This window comes from Stegodyphus dumicola, chromosome 8 (assembly GCF_044657685.1).
Source record: "Stegodyphus dumicola isolate Sdum_Otavi_A_Nest chromosome 8, ASM4465768v1".
Classification (NCBI taxonomy): domain Eukaryota; kingdom Metazoa; phylum Arthropoda; class Arachnida; order Araneae; family Eresidae; genus Stegodyphus; species Stegodyphus dumicola.
The window spans coordinates 10,098,948-10,105,473 of record NC_140775.1 but is presented as its reverse complement, the minus strand read 5'-3'; positions in this window follow the sequence as shown (position 1 = coordinate 10,105,473).

The window sequence follows — 6,526 nt, the reverse complement described above, 5'->3', positions numbered from 1 at the left end:
TAATAATCTTATAGTTGGATTCCGCCTCAGTAAACCTTTACGCCCTATGAGTAAAATGTTAGTTTTGGACGCTGAAATTTCCAGTTTGTGATCGGCTGCCCATTGTGCAAAGAGGTTCAGTGCTCGCTGTACATTCTCCTGCAGTCTGTGTCTTCCAGTGACCAAAAGCAGAAAGTAGTGACTTTAATTATACACTAAGACAATATGTAAATTGAAATACACAGAATACAATACAAAAATTAAGTAAATTTCAATTTACATATTGTCTTAGTGTATTGACCTGTTAATTAGTTAATTGACCTGTTAAGTAGTAAGTGCGTTGTCATCCATGATACCATCTATAAACTCTATATTACCAAACCCGGAAAATGTGCCATAGATTACCATACCATAACGCCTCCTCCGCCGTGTTTAACACTCGGTACTGCTTCCGGAATTCTTCTTTGGGTTTTCTCCATACCAGCACTCGTCCATCTGAGCCGAAATATGTTAAATTTGTTTTCATCAGCAAACAACTCTCTCTCTTTTTTTTTTTTTTTTTTCCAATAGTCAGGTGTCTTTTTATTTCATCGATTTTGCGAAAGCAAGTCGATGTTATCGTTTTTTTTTTTTTTTTTTTTTTTTTTTTTTTTTTCTTTTACTGACATAAAATTTTATTCTGGCGACTCACCCATAATATCCTACAGATCGCATTACTCTTCTTACAGTTTTTGTATTTACGTATACTCCATATAACTCACGAAGTCCTGCAACAAGTTTAGGAGAACTCAGTCTTGAATTCTTTTTAATATTCCGTAGAATAAAGCGTTTCATTCCATGAGATAACTTAGATGGTTTACCAGGTCTTCTTTTGTTCTGAATACGATTCTGTTTCTTATAACGCTTAATAATATCAAGAACTGTAGAATGACTTTAATTAAGGAAACACAACTTTTGAAATATGTTTCCCTTTCTTTTGATGCAAGTCGATAACTAATCTTCGGGCTTCCCTTTCGTGACCGAACCATAGCAAGAAAACGTTAAGATAACGAATATTTTCTAAAAAGAAAATTTTAATTATAAAAGCAAATGATTTTTAGGTTTTTGCCTAGCTTCTTTATCCAAACTCATAGTAAGGTGTATGTGAGCCAGTTTTCCTTGAAAGTCTTCCACGAAGGCATTGCTGTCCATAGTAAGATAACCTTCGAGTCGCTTAAGCTTAATCAATTAACCAATCCACACCGGCAGATATTTGGCTTCCTTAATACGTTCAGCAAACTTCATCTTCAGGAAGTGTGATTAGAAAGTTAATTGTTTGAAACAGCTTTTCGGTTTGAGCTCAACAGTTCAAAACAATTAATCATAGGACCATCCATACTTAGCATTCAGAACCATGTAGGGTTTATATTTATTTTAACTAACATTTATTTTAAGTTTAAACTATCTTTCCTGTCAAGCCTTACTTTCCCCTGGAACTGCCAATGCCAGAATATGTAAATTTGAGTAGAACGCGCAAGGATTCAAATTATCAGCGGAAGTATTATGATTTAAATAAAACGGAAACGAGTTCGGTGTGTGATATTCTTACTTCACGAGCGCGGAGGTAGTTAGCGAGAAAGTGAAGAACCCCGCGTTTCGGCCTATGTGCTTGGCGGGAAGTAGTGTTAATCGTTCAAGTGAGCTTCAAGTCTGCTGAATTAGCAGCGGTATTGTAAAACGCGGTGAGTTAGTTATTTTAGAGAGCCTCGTAGTTAGAGTCTTGTCTTTAAGTTCTTTTCAGGTTATTAATTTTATTTGACCGCCGAGTTGGCGCAGTCTGTGAGCGTCAAGAGCACGCAATTGTAATTTATTACGTTGAATAAAAAGGGACTTAAACCCTTTACAAGACTGTGTGTTTTATCCAGTTTTCACAGTCACCCCTTGGTTGCGTGCAAGTTGGAGGCGCGCAACGTTACAACCATAACGATATTTGCCCCCAAAGCAAATGCCAAAAGTTTCCCAAATAGCCAAAAGCTTTAAAATTTCCGAGTGATAGGCTTATATTAGTCATACACTGGCAGAGTTATCTGGTATGCCGAACTATGCGAAATTGTTATTACGAATCTAGAACACAAACGCTTCTTGAACATTTCCTCCCCCCCCCTGCGGTAAAATAACTGCCATAGTTATCACCATAATTAACATTATTATTTAAAAGTCATGACTCAATTTTCCTCAAAATTTTCTAATTCTTAAACAGTTTTTTTTTTTTTTTTTTTTTTTTTTTTTAAATTGGCACATCTGCAGAGGGATTTAACTGACGGATTTGTAGTTTTGGTGCGGAACGTACCATGTATTATAACATAATCAACTTAGTCATTAAAGATTCAGAGAAGGAATATTCTAGCAATATAATCTATACATCTATTATAGCAAGATTAATATGCTATCTTTAGTAATATAGCTAATGATAAATATTTCAGTTTGTATTAAACAAATTAACTATCCTACATTTAAATTTTCATTTCAGTTAGTTTAATGGTTAAGGGCTAGTTGTATTTTTTCGTGTATAAATTAGGTTTTCCATGTTTTTCTTTTTAGTAATAATAAGCTAATACGGATATTTAAAAGTTTTGAATAAATTAAAAATTTTATTTATCAAATTGCATTATCAAGATTTTTTACATAATCTTAAATTATTTTGTCATACTTTTCACATAGACCATTGTATATATTTCATTATTATTGCATTTCGATGGAAATAGATGGAAAACTGCAATTAAAAAATCTCTGAAATAGAATTAAATGTACGGTTAAAAATCGAAATCGTTTAATCAAAACAAAGAAAGTAAAATAAAGCAAAATAAAATTAATTTTTAAAGATTCTGGATAAACTCGATAGTTGAGTGTTCAATAAACTGAAAGTGAAAGGAACAGAAAGAAATTCGACTTAATGAAATTTTCAATCATATATTTTTTTTTTTTTAATTCAGCTTCAGAAGAAATTTATTAAAAAAAAATTATCTCCTTAGAATATGTTACGTATTCAACATCACGAAATTAAAAATTATTGCTTTCATTAACGATAAAGTTATCATTGTAAATTTAAACCATAACAATCAGTGGGATTTTGAAGAAAATAATAATAACATTAAATTATACGCCTTTAATGGACTAACAGAAGTTAAAAGATTTTCCTTGCGTTTCGGTATTATTTCTATGGAGAGATATTAAGTTTATTTCGAAGCATAAAACACAAAACAATCAGCTATACCCTCCACAAGATTCGATCTTCGGATCTTTGTAGAGACATAAGGTATTTTTGGGGAAGCAGGCAAGACGAAAAATTAGTAATCGCCTTTCCCGGGAATCGAACCACAGATTTCTGAAATACCTGCTCAGTGTGCTGACCACTGCACCACGAAGGCAAGCTAGAAAGGCGGGAGAAATACCTTATAAACATTGCTAGCGGAAGTGCTACCAGTTACACCACGCGAGTACGCAGTAGGGAAGTCGAAAATTTGTTAAGTCGGTTGCCTCTGTTAGCCCAGATGGAATATTAGTCTGGAAACGACTTTTTACGTAGAATCACTTATCCAATCACTTTTCAAATTGCTGCCTCTAAATATTATCGTCCTGTATAATATTTAAAGAAATTAAATAAGGAAGAATCTTCATGAACGTATGTATGTTTCTCGCATTGTGAAAAAAACAATGATACTTAAAGCCATCAAATTTTGATTTGACGAAAAAATAGAATGTTACTTTCCGGTCTATTTTTATTTTCTCGTTTAAAGTTATTTAACGAAAAAATAAGTTTTACCTTTCTGTATGTTTTGTTTTCATAATTTCTGTTTATTATGTCTGATGCAATTTTAGCCAGAGTGTTATATTTTCTTGAAAAAAAATTAGGACAAAGTGAAGAATCTGAAGAATTCCTATTGATTATACAAAAATTTAATTAATTAAAGTACAGAGTTAAAACCAGAATAATGAACATCTATTTCTGCTTTAAAACAACAGATACGTTCCTGATTGCTTTAAAAAAAAAAAAAAAAATGTATCAACGGAAGTCGAGAAGACAGGCTCCACATCTGAAAAATCAACGCACAGTATTTAAAGAAATCTGATGCGGACATCACATGACTTCCTAATCCGGCGTGTTAAATTATACACTTTTTTTTTTCTTTTTTTTTTTTTTTTTTTCTGCCCTTCATTTAAACTTATTTCCTCGAGTTATTTTAACTTAATAAATCAATCTCTCGAGGCAAGTTGAAAATGACATCAAAAATTGCAAATTTTGAATTTAAATACCAAGATCAATTTTTGTCGAGTAGAAGTCAAACTTCTTATAATTTTTTTTTTTCCCCCACAACGATTTCAAAAATAAAGACCAGGTAAAGGGGTGGGTGTGTATATATGTATATGTATATATATATACACACACGTTTGGTATTGCCGTACAATGAAAAAGGAGAGTGCACAACTAGGTATAGCAGGCCCATGTACAAAATTTCAACGTTCTACGGCTAATCACTTTTGAGTTATGCCAGACAGATATATACGTACGTACGTCCGTATAAACGTAACAAAAAATTCCTTTTGAATCCGTTTTAAACCCATTTTACAACCCGTTTCAGAAAAAAAAAAAAAAAAAAAACGTTTATTTTGTCCGTACGTACAGACCTCACGTAAAGGAATCGTCCAAATAGGTTCAGGAACGGTAAAATGGGTATTTCCCTTGAAGTATGATACCAAAATTTTTCGCGATTGCAATACTTCCTTTACTTCGTACAAGGAAGTAAAAATACACCTGAAAATATTCGTTTAAAACTTATTGTATTTCAACCAGTTACATGCGTAAATAATAGTATGTAATAAAATGTAGTAAATTTGTATTTGAAGTGAAAAAAAATGTTCATCAATAAAAAAAAAAGTTTTACATTATGCATTTTTATTTTCTGACAGTAAACCTCGCCTACGTTTGCGTACGACTGGAATACCGCTCTTATCACTAGAAGCGGTGTCGGCATCTTCCTCTACTACTAAAATTCTTTCTGTGATCTCTTGGACAAAACCAGCAGGAGTCTCCGAACTAAGTCTTGACAAAATGATTACCCAATTCTCTGGCGAGTTCCAGATCTTCTTTTATTAAATCTATATTTAGAATTGGATCATTTTCCTTCATTATCACAACGTTTTGTGGGATTAGAAGTCTCAAAGACAACTTTTAATGTTTCATCTTTACTTAAAATTTTGTCGATTAATTATTCATCAGATTCCTCAAATGACAGGTCATCGAATCCTTAGTTATGTTTTAAAATCATTACGACTACCAAAGTCCAGCTTCATTTTCCCTAATAGTTCTTATATTAGTTTAATGTACACCAAAATGCTTTCCTATAGATTTTAACAGCTTGTTTATCTAAAACGGTCTAAAATCGAGATCTAGATTAAAACCTAAAATCTAGACGATCTAAATATTATTATACTCAAAAATGTCGCATTTGCTTTGATTTTGGTAATACAACTTTATGTGACATTATATAAAGGCTTTTTAAAATATTTCATTAATTATTAACAAAGAAAAGATATGAAAAATTTGAAAATATATAATTTATTGACTTTCAGCAAAATTAATAAATTAATAAATTTATTTGCGCACAACTTTCACTGACGATTTTTTCACTTTGAAATAGAGCCACATACTAAATGTCTTCCGAAGATGCAAAACGGCGGTTCTAGCTCTAAATGCACGCAACTTGGAAGCAGAAGGAAAAAAGAAAAAAAAAAACAGTACATTTAGTCATATGACTTAGTACTCGTCGTGGACAGGTGCTTCATTTTCCTGCTCTAGCTGTTGTGAAATCTGTCGTGCTTGCGTGGTAACGCGTGCAAATAAAAATTATTTTCTAAGAATTCAGCACCTCCCCCTCCCAAAAAAAAATAGAAACTGGCTTATTCCGCTGATATTTAAAAAAATGACACACACACACAAAACAAAACAAAAATATTTCATTTGAATTCGCGTTAACTCAAATTCGCGAGGGAAAAGGTTCGTGTACAAATAGGTGTGATTAATTTGTTTATCAATTTCATCATCAAGTATAGCCACACCTACGAAAATCAGAAGACTCACATATTCATATGCCACCATGAGCTTCAAATGTTGATTGCGCAACACTAGGGATTTGGCTGCCCAAAAGTTTACAAATTCAGGCTTCCCTGCGAATCGCTAATCAGAGTGTGAGGCAACAATCCATTGTCTGAATTTTAAAGAAAGATGTAAAATAATAAAATATCAAACTTAAAACTTTGTTCCTTCTCCGAGTTTTATGTTACTGAAATCTAAAACTTAAAGCAATGATATCAAATTTTACATATTTTAGATACTCGTATTATAAAAAGATTCTGAGGCATGCCTGAAAGAAGCCTGTTGCCTGTTCGTTGAAGCCTGATGCCTGTTGCACATGTTCGTTTGCCTTGTACGAATCAGACCCTGTATGCAAGCGACAGTCTTTGATTACAGTCGATTTTTCTATCGATTTCGTATTTCATTGACAATAGA